Genomic DNA, 22152 nt, shown 5'->3' on the forward strand with positions numbered 1-22152 from the left:
CCTGGACCGCGCCCAGCACCAGCAACCCTGGTTCTTCCACCCCATGAAGATTCAGTTCCTCAAATCACTGAGGCCTACATCTCGGCTGCATCAATAACAACTGCTGCCACACATCTCCGCACACCACCCAAGGACCTTTCTCTTGTCAGCACCAGCACTTCACATGCAAAAGCAAAGCAACCAACAACGCCACAAACATGACCGTCCACCATGCTGACCGAGACCACCATTGCACAACTCCAGTGTATTCTATACTACGCACAATAACTCAGCAAACACGCCACGGAAATCTGGGACATGAACTCATCCCTCTCTGTGGCCGTCATCAACTTCAAAGAGACCTGGCTGAACTCTGTCTTTGCACTGGACATCGCCATCGCCACCCCCGAGGCTACAAGATAACACACCAGGACCGAACCAACAAACACAGAGGTGGATTTGCCGTAATCGACAAGGACACCATCCGCTGCAAGATCTCCTCAGACGACTCAACCCGTATAATGGAGCATCTCAACTTCCAGCTACACCCAGACAGAAAAAGCACCATCAGAGGCACCATCGCCTACAGACCACCAGGACCATGCTCCAGCTTCTGCAACTCCATCCCTGACTCCATCGTCCTGGTCGCCATTGACTCACAGCACCACATCTTCCTAGGGGATCTCAACTTCCACCTCAGCGACCCCAGTGGCACAACACAACCTCCTTGAAAGCATGAGCAACATCGGCCTCAAGCAACTTGTCACTGATCCAACGCACATCGCTAAATAGACGCCCGACCCCATCTTCACATCCACCATGTGGCACAGCTCACCTGGACCGACCACCACAGGACCTATCAACACTCGCACCATGCCTCCCAGCTCCACCCGCAAAAACGGGAAAAAGAAATCAGAAGACCAGTGGAACAACAATCTCAACTTCCAGCTCCCAGGCACACCATTCAACCCAGAACAGGCTGCAAATAACTTCTCCCAGTGGATCACAGATTGTGCCGGCACAATCTTCCCCAACAAGCCAGCAAAATCCTAAGGACCTGCCAGAAAAGTCAGCAGATTCATCGAGGGGCTGGAATCCACCAAACGCAACTGCCGGCAACTAGAGAAGAAGTGGCACAAAAGCAAAGAGACAAGGGGCCATACCACGTCAAGGCGGCTCTCAACCAGTACCAACTCCTCCTGCAAGAAACAAAGAAGAATGCCCTAGCATACAACATAGAAGCCAGCACAAACCACAGTAAGGAGCGACACCCTGGCAGACTTCTTCCACGACAAGATCTTCGTCATTTTCTAAAACTTTAAACCCAAACCCCCTCTGCTGACAGCGTCAGCCTGCTCACACCCACAATCACAAATTCAGAACACCTGCTCACCCAGTGGGTCCCTCTCACAACTCAAGCTGCGATCTCCATTGTGTACAGTGTGTACTCACGAGCACCCAGGGACCCCTGTCCCTACCACATCTTCATGGTCGGAGAGCAACAAGATTGGCAACAAGCCCTATAAATCCTGGACACCTCCAGCACCTTGGCCTCCTCACCTGAGGACTGGAAGCAAGCTGAAGTGCGGCCCCATGAAGAAACAATCCGCCGACCCAGCAGAAATAAAGAACTACCCACCCAACTCCCTGCTCCCCGTTCCAGTGAAGGTTCTTGAAAAGGCAATCAACCACACCTGGAACACAACAACCTGATAGACCCCTCTCAATCTGAATTCTGAGCCAACCACAGCAACGAGACAGCTCAGATCAGAGCCACGGGCGACATCATGGCCCCGCTAGACCATGGCGAAATGGCAGCTCTCATCCTCCTGGACCTATTAGCCATTTTTGACACCATCTTTCATCACATCTTGATCAACAGATTGCCCACATCAGGATCCAGGGAGGCGCCCTCAAATGGATTGCCTCATACCTCACCGGAGAAACCCAGAGAATCTATCTCCCACCATTTACATTGGAACCCAAGAAGATCATCTGTGCCATCTCCCAAGGATCGTCCTGTAGCACCACCCTCTCCAAAATGTACATCCCCCCCCTGGCCAACACAGTCAGATCGGATGGACTCAACATCATCTCCTATGCCGATGACACCCAGCTCATCCTCTCGCTGTCAGAAGACTCCTCCACCAGCAGAGCCAACTATCACAGGTGTATGAAGAACGTTGCTGGCTGAATGGAGGACAACTATCTCAAGCTCAAAACTGACAAGGCAGAAGTCCTCATCTTTGAGAACAGCACCTCGCCATGGAACAACTCATGATGGCCTGCCGAATTCAGCCCATCTCCCACCCTGACAGACCACACCCTCAAACTCAGCATCTCCTTGGACAGCAAAATATCTATGAAGAAACAGGTAAACGCAGTCTCATCCGCCTGCTTCTACACCCTTCGCATGCTCCGCAAGATCTTCACGTGCCTCCAAGTCAACACCAGAAGGACCGTCGTGCAGGCCTTTGCCACCAGCAAGATGAACTACGGGAGCACACTCTATGTAGGATTCACCACATGGCTCCTGAAGAGAATACAGACAATACAAAACTCAGCAGTAAGACTCATCCTCCCCAGAATGACACTGGCCCCCAATCCAGAAGACATGACAGTTCAAGATGTTGACCCACACATACAAAGCGCTACACAACGAAAGACCAGCATACATAAACAAACACATGACTTTCCACCAACCGACCATACACCAACGATCCGCCTCCCTTTTTCTCGCAGACACCCCCCAGATCCGCCAAAGCAACAGCGGAGGACACTCTTTCTCACACCTGGCGGGCAAAGCTTGAAACGACCTTCCCCTGCACCTCGGGACCACCCCAATGCTTTGGGAATTCTGGAAAAGACAGGGAATGAATAATAATCACAAACTAGTTAGCTACTCCAGCGCCTTGAGTCTCTCAATGGTGATTTGCAGCGTTTTATAAATCCCTGATTAATTAATTGATTGATCAACATTCTGTGGCATCACATGACTAAGCATAGAATGTGATATTCTGAATGAGGTCACCTACATAGCAGAAACTGATATTCTGAATAGTAATAACATAGCACAGTGTGATTCTGAATGGAAAAGCAAAACACAGCACATTCTGATATTCTAAATGGGGTCACTTGACACAGTTTATGATGTACGCAACAGGGTCACATGCATGGACATCGTTTAGAGATTACCAGGGGTCGCAGCTCAACCTCCTGGCTTTCCCCTTGTGACCCCTGGCACTGCTTGTGTGACCCCTGGCTTCAGATTTAGCAAAATCAGTTCCAAAAAGACAAGCGGCTGCTCACCCTTATGGGAGTCGTGCTCCACCTTCGTTTTCTGTCAATCTTTTATTCCACTAATAGTGAATAATAGTTTATTATTCACGATTAGTGCAGTAACAAAACTGGTGCACAAGGATCTAGAACGAGTACTTCAGTTGCAGATATTTTAAATGAAAATGTTTTTTAATGTATGTAGTGTGCATACTTGTGGGTGAGAGTGTGTTTGTGTACAAGAGAGCATGTGTTTCTTAGTGTGTGTCAGTATGTTTCAGCATGAGTATGTGTGAGTAAAAGTGAATGAGACTCTGTGACAGGCAGTGAGTGGGAGCCAGAGAAAGGTAGTGAGTGAGAATAAGTGAGATTGAGTGTCAGCGAGTATGAGTAAATTAGAATGAGTGACAATAGGAGTGACTGCACATGGGTGAGAAAGTATGAGTGAGCAAGAGTTAGAGTGAATAGGAGTGAGAGTGAGTATGTATGAAGGAGAGAGAATGAGTGAGTGTGTGAGAATGACAGAGTTAGTGCAAGTGAATGAGTAAGTATTCCTGTTACAGTAAGAATGAGTGAGAGTGAGTTAAGTTAAGTAAGAATAGATGAGTGCAAGTGAAAATGAATAATGGAGTGTGAGTGAAAATGAGTGTGAGTGAGTGGATGTGAGTGAGAATCTGATGTTATGCTTGCTAGTCTGCCATTGGTCCTTACATACTGAAGGCAATTTGTGGCTTATCGAGGGACCCATGGTTAGTCTCATTGTATTTTTGCCTCGTTGCCTCCATTTTCTTATTCTTTGCTGCTTTTCCCACACATTTTGCTCCATTTCGCAGCCCAGTTTCCCTCCTCCTGCCCGCTCTGCCCACCGCCACCCACTGCCCTTCTCTCCTCATAGGACCTGGAGGCTGCAGTGCGACCGCACAGCATGCACGTGCAGTGGGCACACAGCTGGTTTGCCAAATACCTGCCAAAGGCAAGCTCAGCCGTGCCTGTTAGCGCCTGGACACGCCCAGAGACAGGAACCCTGGCAAATACACCACTGCCGAGCTCTGAGCCCTGGACCCCAGACTCCGCAACATATTATTAATAATTAACTAATATTTAATTAATAGTATTTAAATAACTTCCCAACATCTACTCCTACAAATTCAACAACTCGCACCGAATATATAATATAAATAATTTGTATTTACCTATTTTACATAATTATTTATCATTTCTATAAATATTAGAAATTACCTTTATTTATTAATAAATATAATTAATTATCTATACACCCTTTACATATACAAAAACAACATACAAAACATAAAAACATTTAATATATTTCACAATTTACATACTCTATTATTTAAATAATTAATATAATTTAAAATGTAAGTATTAACAAAAATGCAATTAAATAAATCCAATTTAATTACTTCCCACCCTATATCCCTACGAAACACACTACTAACACCTAAAATGTACTAATAAAAAAAGTATGCAATTGCAATAGTTAGTTCGCTATTCAATAATTCATTTTAATTAAAAATGTATAATTAATGATATAATTCACTTCCCACCCTAATCCTCTGCAAAACACACAACCCACACCTGCAACTTAATTTTAAAACAAAATTAAACAATTAACATAATTCATTTTCAAGTAAATAATAATTATTAATTAATAATGAATTAATTAAAATTAATTTACCTCCCACCCTACACCCCTACAAAACACACAACCTGCCCCTAAAAGAATTACAATTTAAATATGTTGTGTAATTATACAAGCAACATATTTAGGGTCCGATTACGATGTCGTATGGACAGCCATCGACTGGCCATCAGTGGCGGTCCATCCTACCTCCAGTGCCGCGGTCTGACCACCGGATTACGATAGCGGCGGTTGGAGCGCTGTCGGCAGGGGGAAAGACCGCTGCCTCCACTATGATCGGAGATCCAGGCAGGGCAGCGGTCGGATAGGTAATCCCTGAATGGCACTGGTGCCTCCGCAGGCACTGACGTCGGGATTACGATGTCCCTTTTCCTCTGCCTTTTCATGGTGATCTGACCACCATGAAAAGGTAGAAAGAAAGAGTTTGGGGGCTCCTAGCAAGGCCCCCGTTCCCACCGGGCCTCCGAGATGGGAACGAGGGGGCATCCTTGGTGCCCCCGAAACATCCATGCACCATGTGTCAGGCACTACATGGTGCCTGGCACACGGTGCATGGATGTTTCTAAACATGCCTTTTTGCATTGAGGCTTCTGCTGCAGCAGAGAAGCAGAGACGACGTGGGACTGGAGCAGGCCGGCGAAGTAAGGTAAAGTTAACGTTTTTTTTATTAAACCTTCCCCCCACGTGATCCCCCCGCCCCTCCACCCGCGACTAACAAGCTCGTGTGAGAGTGTTCAGCGGTCCCAAGTCACCCTTTCTGTAGTGTGGCCAGATGGCTCCATGTCACTGGGACACCACTTTCCAATTCCTGGACTTTTGCTTTTACATAACATAATTATCTGATGTGTTGAAGCAGTAGGGTCAAGTAAAAAGAACCAAAACACAACTCCCAGAATGCACCAATGAGTTAAATCTAAAGCCCAGAAATTGAAATGTTGTGTCCCGGTGGCATGGAGTCATCTGGTCACCCTCCCTACCTGTGTATGCCACTGAGGAGCCTGCAGAGGAGAACAGGGTATGCCTGTGGATCATCACTTGAAGCTTCCCTCCCCTAAGCCAATCACAACGCTTCACACAGGCGTCTATGGGGAGGCCATTTTCTCAATTTAGGCTGCATGCAGCCTACATGGAGAAAAGGCAGAGTGTGCAAGATTTGTCAGGGTGCACTCCGCACGGTCCAGTTGCAGCAATATAGGCTCCTCCTCCTGACCTCACCAACACCCTGATATATAAATACACAGGGTGTTCGAGTGATCGGGCGGGGGAAAAAAAAAACAGGGAGGGACAGAAGGGAACAGCAGGGAAGGGATAGCTGAAAGAGAAAACACACCAATGTTATACTACACGTAGGAAATACTACTCTCATTTCATTCTCGCTAATGTCTCCCTATTCACCTGGCTTAGGTTCTCCAAGAGTGCCCTCCTGCTGCTGTAGGTAGATATATACATATAACGGAACACGTTCCTGATCCCTAATGATAGAAAAGACAAGTTATTCCTCAGACCCATACATTTTTGTGAAATACTTCATTAGGAACATATTAGTAGAAAAACACACCCCCTAGTATTAATGTTCATACTGAAATGATGCTCCTTTGAAACTGTTCCCAGAAAAAAAGAGAAATCCTTCTCCTTATCCCTTCCAATATTTACATATATCCAAAGTCATCAGAAAAGGGTTCCATCACCCGATCCGAAGATAACAAAGTAACAGTGAAACAAACGGTAAGATGTAGCCTCCTACTACTATCTTCCGTTGTAATAGTTCAGTACATAATTCCTTTAGCATTCGAAAACAAACGTACTTGGACACCAGTCTCCAAATACGGAAAAGTGTAGAGCAACCCACTACTTTCCGCTTTGGCACTTGCAATGAAACCTCCAACTCCCCCAGCTATTGTGGGACTTCGTAACGGTAGCGCGTAGCAATGCCACAGCGCTCCGCTACCGATGCAACCAAAAATAAAGACACGTTGTGGCCGAAGAAAGTCCCACGACGGTTTTAACTAAAGTTCGACACAAGGCAGAAAGCGTTTTACTCACGCTTCGGACGCCTGGAATCCTCTGCACACCTGTAAGCAGCTAGCTATCAGCCAGCTCACCAGCCTACCATAGAGACGAAGAGTATCGACCCAGAAGCAAGGGGCCTAGAGGAAAGGCACTAGGCAAGCACAGCGCTCGGGAACCCGAGCTGAATCAGCACGTAACCAAGGAATCTCCGAATTGGCAGTACACAGCAAGGAGACCTCCACCAACACAGGAAACTCAGGAAAACAGGAAATGAACCACAATCACGCACAAAGTCTCCTGGTCCCACCCTTAGTTATATCCCAGGAACACCCACCGCGTTGATAGGACATGTAGTTCAACAAATTAGGTAGGCGCGGCTACGTGATCCTGACAGTATGTCCCCGTCCCTAGCGCCTCCTAGGACCAGGCGTAGCCGGTACCTACTATGAAAGGATCTAACTGCCCTCGGGGCATGGATGTTCGTCACCGGCTCCCAGGAGTCGTCCTCGGCAGAATAGCCCTTCCATGACACCAGATAACAGAGCACACCCCTACGCCACTTAGAGTCCCTGATGCTCTTCGCCTCATATTCAAGCCCTCCATCGCTCACCACTGGCGGAGGAGCCACCCTCCTGGAGGTCAAAGCTGGTTTCAGTAACTGCACATGAAACACCGGGTGTATTCTCAGCGACCCCGGCAGCTTCAATTTATAGGCCACAGGATTAATTCTTTTCACAATTGGGTAAGGGCCAATATAACGGGGGTGAAAAACACTTCGCAGTTTGAAATGAATGTTTTTCGTTGACAACCAAACCTTGTCCCCCACTTCATACCGGCGACCCTTCATGCGATGCCGATCTTCCCACATCTTGTACACCTCTTTTGCCTTTAGCAAGTGCGCCTGCACGCCCTTGTGTTCCTTTCTCAGTAGCTGCACCTTTTCCTTCACTGAAGGCTGGTTCTTCACATCCTCTGGTATGTCTACGGGCAAGGTGGTAGCATCATAACCGAAATTGGCCTTGAAAGGAGACATACCAGTGGAGCTGTGCCATGCGTTATTGTAGGCCAATTCCGCCATCCACAACAAATCAACCCATGATTCATGAGCCTCTTTCGAATAACATCTCAGATACTTCTTCAGCGTCTGATTTAGCCTCTCAGTTTGGCCATCAGTCTGAGGATGGAAACTTGTGGAGAGAGACGACTCTATGTTCAACGCACGACACCACATGCACCAAAAACGCGCAATAAACTGGGGTTCTCGATCGGAGACGACTACTCTCGGAATCCCATGCAACCGTATGATGTTGCTGGCTAACAATTGCGCTGTCTGTCCTGCTGTTGGAAGGTTCTTACAAGGTATAAAGTGCCCCATCTTTGTGAGGCTGTCTACAACCACTAGTATGGCAGAGTATCCCTGATCAGAAGGTAAACCCGACACAAAATCCAAACTAATGTTCTGCCAGGGTCGACTAGGGGTAGGCATAGGCATGAGTTTCCCTGCCTTCCTGGTGTTTACTCCTTTTGCCCTAGCACATACATCACATCGTGACACCCACAATGTTACATCCTTGGGCAATGTTTCCCACCAAAAATGTCTTTGTATCGTAGTGATAGTCTTACGAATGCCAGGATGTCCTGCCAAGGGCACTTCGTGGCACCAAAGAAAAGCCTTTTTCTGTAACTGGACGGTGGGCAAGAACAACCGATCATGCTGGAAAGGCAACCCCTGTCTCACTGTTCTTTCAGGTTTACCAGCTGCCCAAGTATTCCAACCCCCAGGGAATGGATGTATCTTCACCTCCTCTAGGAAGTGTTCGGCTCTCACCACACACACCACCTTAGTTGCTGGAATTATGGCCTGAGTGTCTCAGGCCATAATTCCAGCGATTCTCGCTACCAGGCTTGTACGTGACCACAAACTCATATTCCGCAAAGAACAACATCCAGCGCATTTGTCTTTGCGTGAGATGTCTTGCAGATGACATATATTGTAGGTTCCGATGGTCGGTGTACACTGTGATGGTATGACGGGCCCCCCACAAATACTGTCTCCACTCCTGAAAAGCTCTCTTGATGGAGAGGAGTTCTTTCTCAGCTATTGTGTAATTGAGCTCAGCGGGACTCACTTTTCTGGATAGGTAAGCTACAGGATGGAGCTGTCCTGTACCTGGGTCTCTTTGAGATAATACCGCACCATGGCCTCATCAGAAGCATCAGCCTCTACCACGAATGGATGTTACAAATTTGGATGGGAAAGCACAGGAGCAGTGATGAACGAGGTCTTCAGACTCTCAAATGCCTCCCCAGCCTCCCTAGTCCATACAAAAGGCACCCCCTTCCTCAGTAGCTTGGTGATGGGAACCGCCACTTGTGAGAAGTGTAGAATAAAGCGGCGATAGTAATTAGCGAAGCCCAGAAAACTCTGGACATCTCTAACATTTCTGGGGGTAGGCCATTCCTGAACCGCTAGCACCTTGCGCTCTGACATCTGCAAACCTTTAGGGCTAAGCACCACCCCCAGGAACTCGACGTCGGTCACCCCAAATTCGCATTTGCTCAACTTAACATACAGTTGGTGCTCTCTCAACTTGTCTGACACCTTACACACCTGTTCTGTGTGACTAGAAACCTCCATAGAATAAACCAGGATGTCGTCAATATAGACAACTACAAAAAGGTCTATGTACTCTTTCAGTACGTCGTTAATGAAAAATTGGAAGGGCGCCGGGGCATTACATAGTCCAAAGGGCATGACCAAATATTCATACATGCCATACTGCGTCTTGAAAGCTGTTTTCCACTCATCCCCCTCACGGACCCTGACCAAGTGATAAGCACCCCGCAAGTCTAAGCGGGTATAGATCTTTGCCTCCCTCACTTGATCAAGCAGAACTGGTATGAGGGGGAGAGGGTATCTGTTACGGATGGTGTTTTTATTCAAGACGCGGTAGTCTACACATGCCCTCAAATCCCCATTGGCCTTCGCTATAAAAAACAAAGGAGAGGCTGCAGGGGAGCGGGATGGTCTAATGAACCCTATGCTCACATGATGGTCCAAGTACTCCTTCAAATGGGTGGTTTAGGGAACAGACAGGGCATACACTCTACATGAGGGAATAATGGCACCATCCACCAGGTCTATGCGGCAGTCATACTCCCTATGAGGAGGCAATGTTTCTGCTTTGCTTTCGCTGAACACATCATGGTAAGACTCATACTCCACTGGGAGTACGACCTCCTTCTCAGCGGCCGTGGCCACTAGAAAAGGACTGGCCAACACAGCCACCTGCGAAACTACACATGGAACGCAATGTTCCTGACAATATTCCGGCAAGAACTGCACTGTCTTAGCTTTCCAATCAATGGAAGGGTTGTGGTAACTCAACCATGGCATCCCGAGTATAAGCTCATATTGAGGTGCATCTATTATGTTTAGTTCCAGCACCTCCACGTGTCTCTCATCTTGTACCTCAATAGACACCACCACTTCACCCGTCTTTTCTGTTATGAGCCCCGATTTGATAGGCTGACAATCTACGGCTAATACCTCCTCCGGGTTGTCCCTGGGCACCCTGGGTATAGCCAAACGGGATACCAATCCGTCATCAATAAAATTAGCAGTCGCCCCGAAATCAAGCATTACTAGCACTTGATGGGACTTCTGCTCACATTCCAACATCATAGTGAGCACCAAATGTGACTCCGTCTCCCCTATCCCTCTTGTGGACAAGAGGGATAGGGGAGACGGAGTCTGCTTTATATTAGCGGTATTCTCCAACTCTTTTACTGTCGAGGAAAATCGCCACTCTCTTATTTCTATTCCAATTGTTAGGTACTTTGGGTTTAGCAGGGCATTCTCTTACGTAGTGACCCCTCTTGCCACAGTACATACATAGACCCTGTACCCTCCTGCTTTCTCTCTCTTCTCTAGACAATGGTGCTCTAATGGCGCCTATTTCCATGGGTTCAGGACCAGTTTCTGCTGAGCCCATTACCTTACGTGGGAAACGATCATATCTGTATGAGCTCCTCTCCCATTTCCTCCTGTCCCCTCCTCCCTCAGCCATCCGGCTATCAAGTCTTAGCGCTAAATTAATCATATCCACACACGTGGACAGTTGAGGATCAATCTGAGCCACCACATCTTTCAGTTCCTCCCTTAAACCCTGATAGAAGAGAGGCATTTGCTTCTCTTCCGGCCACTCGGCCTCCGCTATCAAACGATTAAAAGCAGTTAGATAAGTAATCAACTCTCCTTTTCCTTGCTTTAACTCTAGTAGTTCTTTATCAGCACAAAAGGTAGTGGCACTGCGGTCAAAGACTTTCTCAAACTCGGCCCTGAAAGCCGACCAATCAGACAATATGGCGTCATTGTTTTTCACCAAGGGCACTGCCCAATACGCGGCATCCCCCACCAGATAGGATATGGCAAATGCAACATGAGAATGGTTAGTCAGGAATGAAGCAGGTTTGCATGAGAAGTGTAATAACACCTGCGTAAGAAATACCTGAATCTTACGGGGGTCACCTGCATAACGTTCAGGGTTTGCCAAAGGAATGGGGGGTGGGACCGTGACTTGAATTTGTGAAGTCCCAGCTGAAGCATTGAAGGGATTCTTTGAGAGCTGTTCTACCCTATCCTTCAAAGCAGCTGTCTCTGCTTTGGAGGATGCCAATTCCTGCTGTACTAAGACTAGTGCATGCAACACGTCCTCCATGGTCGCCATACTTGCTACAACTGGAACAGGCAGAATGTAATTCTTGGGTGCGTGGTTCTGTCAGGGTGCACTCCGCAGGGTCCAGTTGCAGCAATATAGGCTCCACCTCCTGACCTCACCAACACCCTGATATATAAATACACAGGGTGTTCGAGTGATCGGGCGAGGGAAATAAAGAAAACAGGGAGGGAACAGCAGGGAAGGGATAGCTGAAAGAGAAAACACACCAATGTTATACTACACATAGGAAATACTACTCTCATTTCATTCTCGCTAATGTCTCCCTATTCACCTGGCTTAGGTTCTCCAAGAGTGCCCTCCTGCTGCTGTAGGTAGATATATACATATAACGGAACACGTTCCTGATCCCTAATGATAGAAAAGACAAGTTATTCCTCAGACCCATACATTTTTGTGAAATACTTCATTAGGAACATATTAGTGGAAAAACGCACCCCCTAGTATTAATGTTCATACTGAAATGATGCTCCTTTGAAACTGTTCCCAGAAAAAAGAGAAATCCTTCTCCTTATCCCTTCCAATATTTACATATATCCAAAGTCATCAGAAAAGGGTTCCATCACCCGATCCGAAGATAACAAAGTAACAGTGAAACAAACGGTAAGATGTAGCCTCCTACTACTATCTTCCGTTGTAATAGTTCAGTACATGATTCCTTTAGCATTCGAAAACAAACGTACTTGGACACCAGTCTCCAAATACGGAAAAGTGTAGAGCAACCCACTACTTTCCGCTTTGGCACTTGCAATGAAACCTCCAACTCCCCCCAGCTATTGTGGGACTTCGTAACGGTAGCGCGTAGCAATGCCACAGCGCTCCGCTACCGATGCAACCAAAAATGAAGACCCGTCGTGGCCGAAGAAAGACCCACGACGGTTTTAACTAAAGTTCGACACAAGGCAGAAAGCGTTTTACTCACGCTTCGGACGTCTGGAATCCTCTGCACACCCCGTAAGCAGCTAGCTATCAGCCAGCTCACCAGCCTACCATAGAGACGAAGAGTATCGACCCAGAAGCAAGGGGCCTAGAGGAAAGGCACTAGGCAAGCACAGCGCTCGGGAACCCGAGCTGAATCAGCACGTAACCAAGGAATCTCCGAATTGGCAGTACACAGCAAGGAGACCTCCACCAACACAGGAAAATCAGGAAAACAGTAAATGAACCAAAATCACGCACAAAGTCTCCTGGTCCCGCCCTTAGTTATATCCCAGGAACACCCACCGGGTTGATGGGACATGTAGTTCAACAAATTAGGTAGGCGCGGCTACGTGATCCTGACAAGATTGGTTTGCCAGCGCCAGAGGGCCGACCAAACAGTCAGCGCCCTCAGAGTGGGCAACCCACTCCTTCCCTGCCCTAGAGCAGGACCGCCCATCCGCCCGCCCCCAACCAAACCCTTCTGCTTTCTCGCAGTGCGAGAAGCAGAAACAAGGAATAGTATGCGAGAAAGCAGTGAGGCGACGCTCCTCCGCCCACATGGAGGAGCCGCCGCCGTGGCTTGTGCCCTTCGACTCCCCCTTGGTGTGGATTATCAAGTGACTTTGTGAAAACTTAGGGCCAGATGTAGATCACAAAATACCGGTCGGTAACGGACGATTTCGTTACCGACCGGTATTTGGAGATGGAGATGTAGGGGGCCTAAAATTTACAGATTCGGTAAATTTACCGATTCGGTAAATTACCGAATTGGTAAACATACCGAATCGGTAAATCTAGATGTAGGTGGCACTGGAAACAGTGCCCCAGGGCCTTAAGGATTCGTTATTTACCACCAACTATTAGTTGGTGGTAGATAACGAATTCCTGTGTAATTGCTAATATGTGCATTTACACCTGTGCCCTAAGGGCATGTATGTGTGCCACATGGCACACAACCACTAATCTGGGGTGCAACAGGGTGTCAAAGTGACACCCTGCCACCCTTGATTATTCGGTAATTTTACCGAATCGGTATTTACAGATTCGGTAATTGGCATTGATTCCTATGGGCCTCAAGGCCCATAGGAATCAATGGCAATTACCGAATCGGTAAATACCGATTCATTAATTACAGAATCATACCGATTCGGTAATTAATTCGGTAAAATTACCTACATCCCGATTGCCTGTTCTTAAATACCGAATCGGTATGATTCGGTATTTAAGAATCGGTAATCTGGGATTACCTACATCGGGCCCTAAATTTCCACAGACATACCTTCTATTCTTCACATGTTGTTACAGAGCAGACACACACACACACACCTAGTGCTCTTTTGTAGTGGGGCTCACAGTGTGACTTTGTGATCCCTGAATGATCACAGACATACTTTGTCCTCCTTTCCAACTCCTCTATGAGGCTCCCACCAGCTGTGATCCCTAAAATCCGACTTAAATACCTAGTATTCACACTGACCTCCTGAGGCGGAAGCCGGGAGAGTCGTTGCTCGAGATTTTTAAAACTTTGTGTAATTGCTGTGATTTTAAGACAGATTTTACGTGTTTGAGTGTATTTTTGTGATTGAGACAAACCTACCTCTCCCCCCTGGGCTCTCCCGCGCAGCTGCAGGAACGCTGCCGCGGGACACTTCTTGGTGGTGACGCCCCCCCCCTAGGACACGCAGGCCACGCCCACCACCTGTCAGGCCACACCCATTCTTTGAGCCGATAAAAAAGCGCGCCAAGCATAGCGCGAGTCTGAACACACTGACCTCCTGAGGCGGAAGCCGGGAGAGTCGTTGCTCGTGATTTTTAAAACTTTGTGTAACTGCTGTGAATTTAAGACAGTTTTTACGTGTTTGAGTGTATTTTTGTGATTGAGACAAACCTACCTCTCCCCCCTGGGCTCTCCCGCGCAGCTGCAGGAACGCTGCCGCGGGACACTTCCTGGTGGTGACGTCCCCCCCTGGGACACGCAGGCCACGCCCACCACCTGTCAGGCCACGCCCCCTTTTCTCCATTTCCTATTTAGTATGTGCTTCCACCGGAAGCGCAGCGGACGAGCGCAGCGGGAGCGCCTAAGGCAAGCCCGTCTGCGCCCGTCCGCGACCAGATCGCGGCCGGGGCCAGACATGCTGCCTGTAAAGGAGTACAAGAAAAAAGGATAGTGTGGTCAGGTGAGGACTTAAGGGCGCTCAATCTTCCATCTGAGCGTTGCCCTCACGAAAGTGACCTTCAGACCACCCTGCCCCCCTTGATTTGTGGGACATGCGGACTATCTCTTGGTCCAAGAGATATGGTGAGGCTCCCCAAACCCAAACCCAAACTTTTAATCCATAAAGGACTCAGAGCAGGCCTACTGAATTGCAGATCCCTAGTCAAACATTCAGATGATGTCTCGCTATTACTAGAAGAGCAGGAGTGGGACGTTCTGTTTTTAACAGAAACTTGGATTAAGGAGGATAACATGACCGCTATTGCGCTAGCAGTCCCTCTGGGTTTTAAAATATGTCTCGCCAACCGCCCAGGCATAAAAAGAGGTGGAGGTGTCGCTATTATTTTTAAAGAGCAACTAACACTTACATCCTCGGCCCCTACCTTAACTCAGGGAATTGAGGGCCTTCACTTCTGTTTTCAGGTAAACCCTCAGCTATCGTTAGCAGGATTAGTGATTTATCGCCCTCCTGGCGGCGAAGACCCCAATCTCCTTGCTCTGCTAGACACGATTGTGCAGAGCTCCCTCCTGCACCCTCAATTTATTGTGGTAGGAGATTTCAATATCCATATGGACAAAACAGATTGTGCTGTAGCAGAGCTGCTTAGATCTACATTAAATACAGCCAATCTTAGGCTGATTAAGGAGGGCCCTACGCATACAGCAGGCCACACGCTCGATCTCATTTTCTCTAATATTAAGGAGGTGCAACCAGAGGCGCCACTACCTCTGACTTGGTCAAACCGCGCACTGGTCCCATTCAAACTGAACATGGCATGTGACATTCCGGCTTCAAGTAAATGCTATTTCTTGAAGAGACAATGGAAAAAATTGATTCCTGACATCATGGGCCCTGTCCTGGCACAGAAACACCCCGTCTCTCACTGCCAACACGAATATAGACGCACAGCTTCTTAATGAGTGGGTCGGGAAGATGGTTTCTTCCATTGCACCGGCCTCACGAGCGCTATCAAAGAGAGACTCCCCCTCAGCCCCCTGGTTCTCGCAAGATCTGAGGAAAGAGAAAGCAGCCTGTAAAAAGCTGGAAAGACTTTGGAGAGCAAACTACGGGATGGAAGAAAAAATCATATATAAGGAAGCATCCAAAAAACTTCGGAAAGCTATCAGATTATCTAAAAAACAATTTTACGCTGAATCTATTCAGCAAGCAGAATGTCATGCCCCGAGATCCCCGATGTGCTGTCCCTTTAAGACAATTCCCTATATAAGCTTACTGAGCCCTTGGAGCGACGCTTTACGTTCTTGCGTCTAGCTCCGTTGCTCTCAGTTCCGCCTTGTTTCTTGTTCCTGGTTTCCTGTTCAGTCCTATCCGTCTGTTCACTGAGATCGGAGCCCCCTGATCTTCGTGGTTTCCGCGTTTGTTCAAGGCTTCCTCTCCGATACTCTGCGTGCGCTATTGCGCCTTCTTCTTCGGCTCCGCCCGACGGCCGAGATTGGTTCTCCGCCGTCCGGCTGGGCGCTGTATTGCTGTCACCCGCTCCTGTCCTCTGCCCCGCCAGACGGCCGGGATTGGTTCTCCGCCGTCCGGCCGGGCGCTGTGTTCCTGTCACCCGTTCCTGTCTTCTGCCCCGCCAGACGGCCGGGATTGGTTCTCCGCCGTCCAGCCGGGCGCTGTATTCCTTGCACCCCTTCCTGTCCTCTGCCCCGCCAGACTGCCGGGATTGGTTCTCCGCCGTCCGGCTGGGTTTCCCTAGTCCTGCCCTCTCCACCTACATTCCGCTGCTCCGCCCGACGGCCGGGCTTGTTCTCCGCCGTCTGGCCGGGTGGTGTGTGTCTCCCCTTCCTTTTTTAGGTATTTAGGTTTGTTATTATTTTTGGTTTGGCACTCCTCATTGGGCTGGTCTAGTACTCCGCCTTCATTGTTAAGCCCATTATTTCCGTCATTTCCCTCATTGACTTGGCTGTTTTACGGCTGGCCCTTTCACCATCCTTTACTGGTGCCAGCATCCATACGTGTTTGGGGATACTTGCGTGGACGCTAATCAGGGTGCAGGATTCCAGTCCCATCACTTGAAGAACTATGGTAACAGCCCTGTGTGCTGCCTATTTGATTATCTAACAGTGTGTAAGGAGGTGTAGTTTTCTAATTCATGTGTTTTCACATTATAGATGTTAGTACACAGTATTGGAGTTGGAATACAATCAAGTGTATTTTGATTACTACATCCAATGGAAAATCTTGTACATCGATCCAAGTAAGAATATTGTGTTTAGGTGCTTTCATCACAGGTGTTTAGTTGAAGGAGAGCTGTCATTAATCTTGTTCTATCAATCCATTTATAGTTCAAGAAGAATTCCCATACCTCCTATACATCTGTTCAGAGGCTTAGACAAAACATTGATGGTATGTAATATTGAGACAGGAAAACATAGAGACACATAATTATAAGACGCTGTTGTTTCATAACGTGTATATTTATTTCAGCTCTACGTCCACCTGAAATCTTGTACAGTGTGTGCCGCTATCAAGCAGAAGATTACAGTCAAGCTTTCTTTGCACCTTCCCAACTTTTCCTTGTTTTGTCTCCCTGTTTTCCCCTGGCGAGCCTCTCGATACTCTAGTGTTTGATAGAGTCGGAAGGCCGCAGGGGAGGACTGTGGAATTATCTACGGATTCCTGACGCTCCTGTAGAACCTTCCTGGAAACCATTACAGAACGTAAAGCCCACGTGGTTTGTTCTGCCCGAGCGTCATGGATCTCGAATCAGTTTCCCTAGCAGATGTAGCTAGCATGTTGGGGAATTTCCAGGTTGAGACCCAAGCGTTAATATCTAGAGTGGACGTATTGCAGCGACAACAGACTGCTGGAGCTATGGGGGGAGGCACATCGGTGGTTCAGGTAACCACACCTCCTTCCTTACCTTTAGCACCCCCTGAAAGGTATGCAGGAGACGCGGCACGATGTGCCGCTTTCCTTAGCCAATGTCAGCTGCATTTTTCTTGTATAGCTGCTTGTTTCCCATCTGATCAGGCGAAGGTTGCCTTTGTAATATCCTACCTTAGTGGGGCGGCTGCAGATTGGGCCATACCGTTAGTCGATAGAGATGATCCACTGCTACATAGTTACCCCACATTCAGGAGGGAGTTCCGTAAACTCTTTGACAGACACGTCTATACTCATTCGTCAGATACGGAATTATTTAATCTGAAACAGGGCAATCAGGATCTTGTTACCTACATAACTTCCTTTCGCAGACTTGTAGTGGAATCCCGTTGGCCAGAGGAGAAACGCAGTACAATGTTTTACCGGGGATTAAGAGACGATCTGAAGGACGCACTCTCGCAGATCGTAGATTTACCGACATCATGTACTGATCTTATAGATTTAGTGGTTAAGATAGATCACCGTCAGCAAGAAAGAAAGAAAGAGATAACCAGTTATGTTACCACCATAGACGGTAGCCCACTTGTTTCAGGCCCTGTAACACATCATACCTCTGTTTTACACATGACTATAGAACCTGAACATCACGAAGACATAAGGTTTGATCTTATTCGTTCTCCTCAATTCCCGGTGCTCCTAGGTATTCCTTGGCTTAGATCTCAAAACCCTGATATCAATTGGGAAACCTCTACATTAGCGTTTCCGCCAGAACCTGGGACACAAGTAGTAGGAGCTTCCGCTGACAAAGAACCCAGGGGTAGTAGTGTTACCGAGAATAAGACTGAACTACCAACCTGTTATCAAGATTTGCACTCCGTATTTGATGCAAAAGAAGCAGAAATCCTCCCTCCACACAGGGTCTATGACTGCCGCATTGACCTAGAGACAGGGGCAAGAATACCATGCAGGGAGGAGGAGCTACGCTCGGAAACAAGATGGCCGCATAAGATCCCGGCTCCGTCGACCGCCGCCAGAAGCTCATAAATCCTGCACTTTATCCTGAAATCCCGCCGGACCCCCGTGCTGGTGAATAGCATCTGATTTGAAAGGTGCAACCCCGACATCTCTGGCGGCCCGGACGGCGAAGCTATGCCGTGCGCCATTCTTGGCCTGCTTCCACTCTGACGCCGGGGCCTCGAGTTTCAACTTGGCCGGGTTGGAGTCGAACAACAACGGCTGCGAAAAGTGGGTGGATCCGGTCTCTCGAAGTGGCTTTTTTGTTTCTCCCTATTGGATGGTGCCCCGGTGATGGCTTTCCCCTGCAACTACAGCGGCCTGTAAATATTGTCTGCTTGCTCGAGGTTCCGCTTCCCGGAGACCCCGTTGGGTTCCCGGTGGTCCTCTGGGCTCGGTTCCTCATTAGCAGCGACGGTGCACCCACTGTGCTGTGTGCGTGCTTAATTGTGGTTTTACATCGATTCTGCCCTGAACCCCGGGGAAGTCGACCTCCGGGGTTCGGTTACCCGCCCGGTTGCTCATTGAGGGGCGATGGGGTGGACTGAAACTACACCGTCGCTGCGCACTGTGCTGGCCGCCCTTTTGCAGCTCCACGAACGGTTCACCGCCGCCTTCCAAGGGATGGTCGTAACTGCAGACCGTATTTGCTCGAGACCGGATTCCGACCCTTTGCTGTTAGAAAGCCTAGATACTCCACCCGAGGATACTGCCTTTCTTGCCACCAAGGTTCCCGTGTAGACTATTGACCTGGACCCTCCCAGCAACCCTAAGATGGCGGCTATCGAGGCCGAGAAGACTGGATGTGAGTTACGCCCTACATTGAAGCCGCCCGAACTGGATGTTACTGCCATTATGGAACAATGTTTCTTCTGCAACGTTTGCCAATTTCGACCTTCGCCTCTTTCTGTACTCGATCGTCACCGCCTTGCTATTTTCTCTCAGGTGGACCATGGACTTGCTTTGACCTTTGAACTTTGTGTACGTTTATCCTGCTTCACCTCTCCTTGCATTGTTTTTAACGTTCTACGATTTTTTGGCACTCCTGTTATGATGGCGGTTCGAATTGAACTACTCAACGTGCATAATCATGGCGATCTCTGTGTGCAGGAGGGACTTTTCGTGTTGGACCGCGAGGGTCTGGGCTGAGCTTGGCTACGCTTCAATGCACTGTCGCTGTTTTTGCTGGGTGGTATCTGTGGGAGCGGGACCGCTTGTACATTTGATGGGCCTGGGTACTGTTTTTCTGATGTGTCTTGACGGGATTTGCTCTTTCTTCTGAGCCGGGGTTGGATGGGAGGTTCTTTTTGTTACGGCTCCCCTATGAACTATTTCTTGTTTGCCGCGATTTGCTGTCTTGCCGGTAGGGGGTGTCTGCTTTTGGCGGGGGGGCGGGAGTCTGGGAGCTCGTATCGTACTTTACTATTCTCCTCCTCCAACCTTTTTCCCTATCCTTGGGGTGTAGTTTAGGGGGCGACAGACACACTGCGAGTGGGGTTGGGTCGTAGCCATAAGCAGGGGTGTAGGGTGGTGGGTTGCGGGTTTTTTTTTTATTTTTCCTTTGTTAATTTCTATGACCTTCCTATTTCCCCCTTTCCCCTCCGCAAGAGCTGTGGCTTATTCTCCTGTTCTTCTGCATATCTGGGTGTCACATATGCCTATTGTATATCCTGTCATTTTGGTGGTGAATGATGTGGGGGATGCCAGCGGTCATTGACGTTTAACTGTACGCTCCAGCCTCGCTGGTATTTATTTTTCTCTTGTTCATGACTGTATGGTGTTTCATATCTTCGTTCCCACGTACACGGCTGTGCTGTGTTTCGCTTGGTGCCGCCTGATATGTGTATTATTTCTCTTGCGTTATAATAATAAAAATATATATATAAAAAAAAAAGAATACCATGCAGCAGAGTGTACGCTCTCACTGAAAAAGAGAATGCGTATTTACGCGATTATTTGGATGACATGCTTGCTAAGGGTTTTATTAGGCCTTCCCGGTCCCCAGCCTCCTCTTCTCTCTTTTTTATCCCTAAGAGAGAAGGGGGTCTTCGTTGTTGCATTGACTACAGGAAGTTGAATGACGTCACTATCAAGAACCGATATCCGCTACCTCTAATTGCCTCCCTCCTTGACCGGATCCGCAATGCCAAGTTTTTCACTAAACTAGACTTGCGTGGAGCATACCATCTTGTGAGAGTCAAGGAGGGAGATGAATGGAAGACCGCTTTTTGTACCAAATTCGGTCTATTCGAGTATCTCGTGATGCCCTTCTGGCTCTGTAATGCTCCTGCAGCATTTCAGTTTTTTATAAATGAAGTTCTAAAAGATATGCTAGACTTATATGTTATAGCATATATTGACGACCTTCTGATTTTTTCTCCTTCTATGGTGGAACACGTGCAGCATGTATGTAATGTGTTGGAACGGTTACTGGATAATCGTCTGTATTGCAAGCTAGAAAAGTGCACCTTTCATACACAGGAAGTCCCCTTTTTGGGTTATATCGTGTCTCCTTGGGGTCTCAGCATGGATCCCACCAAGGTGGAAGCGGTCTTGGCATGGCCAGCACCTCGTACAGTGAAAGAGATCCAAAGTTTTTTGGGCCTGGCCAATTTTTATAGACGGTTCATACAAGGATTCTCTACTCTGGTGGCGCCTATCACAGCTTTGTTGAGGAAAGGCGTTCCTTTTGTGTGGTCCCCAGAGGCTGCCAACTCTTTTCGTCTTCTGAAGATGGCCTTCACCAGCGCCCCTGTTTTAAGGCATCCGGATCCGGCCTTTCCTTTTGTGGTGGAGGTGGATGCGTCACAGGTGGCAGTGGGAGGTGTACTGTCACAAATAGACACAGAGTCAGGCGAGTGTCATCCGGTAGCCTACTTCTCACATAAATTCAACCCTGCTGAATACAACTACGCAGTGGGAGATAAGGAACTTCTGGCCATTAAAAGAGCATTCGAAGAATGGAGGCAGTATCTATTGGGTGCCAGGCATCCCGCGGTGGTGTATACGGACCACCGCAACCTACAATACATCAAATCCGCCAAGGCTCTTTCCATGAGACAACTGCGATGGTCACAATTCTTCAGCGAATATGATTTCACCGTCCACTACAGACCAGGGAGAAAAAACGGCAAGGCTGATGCTCTGTCAAGATTAGGGTTTGACTCCCCTACAGATGTAGTAGAACAACCATACATCATCCCCAGAACAAGTATTATAGGAGGGATGTCAAACGAGGATGATTTTGCTGCACAAGTACGGAGCAGTCAGGCCGCAGTAGACATGACTACCTTGGTGGGTTCCCATGAGGTGTCCTCAATTGAGGGATTAGCCTGGGTACAGGGGGGAGTGGTCCTACCCACTACAGATTTACAAGAACAAGTTATGAGATGGTATCATTCCCATCCAGTGGCAGGACATCCTGGAATCAAGAAGACCACCAGGGCCTTGAGAGAACGTTTTTGGTGGCCTGGTATGATTAAAGATATAGAGA

General features: G+C 48.1%; 1 protein-coding gene across 1 annotated transcript in view; it reads right to left on the reverse strand.

Annotated features, from left to right (window-relative positions):
• The window catches only part of LOC144752978 (E3 ubiquitin-protein ligase TRIM39-like), an 80554-nt gene that overhangs the window by 52834 nt on the left and 5568 nt on the right, over positions 1-22152 (reverse strand). The gene's annotated exons all lie outside the window — the stretch shown is intronic.

This window comes from Lissotriton helveticus, chromosome 5_1 (genome assembly GCF_964261635.1).
Source record: "Lissotriton helveticus chromosome 5_1, aLisHel1.1, whole genome shotgun sequence".
Classification (NCBI taxonomy): Eukaryota; Metazoa; Chordata; class Amphibia; order Caudata; family Salamandridae; genus Lissotriton; species Lissotriton helveticus.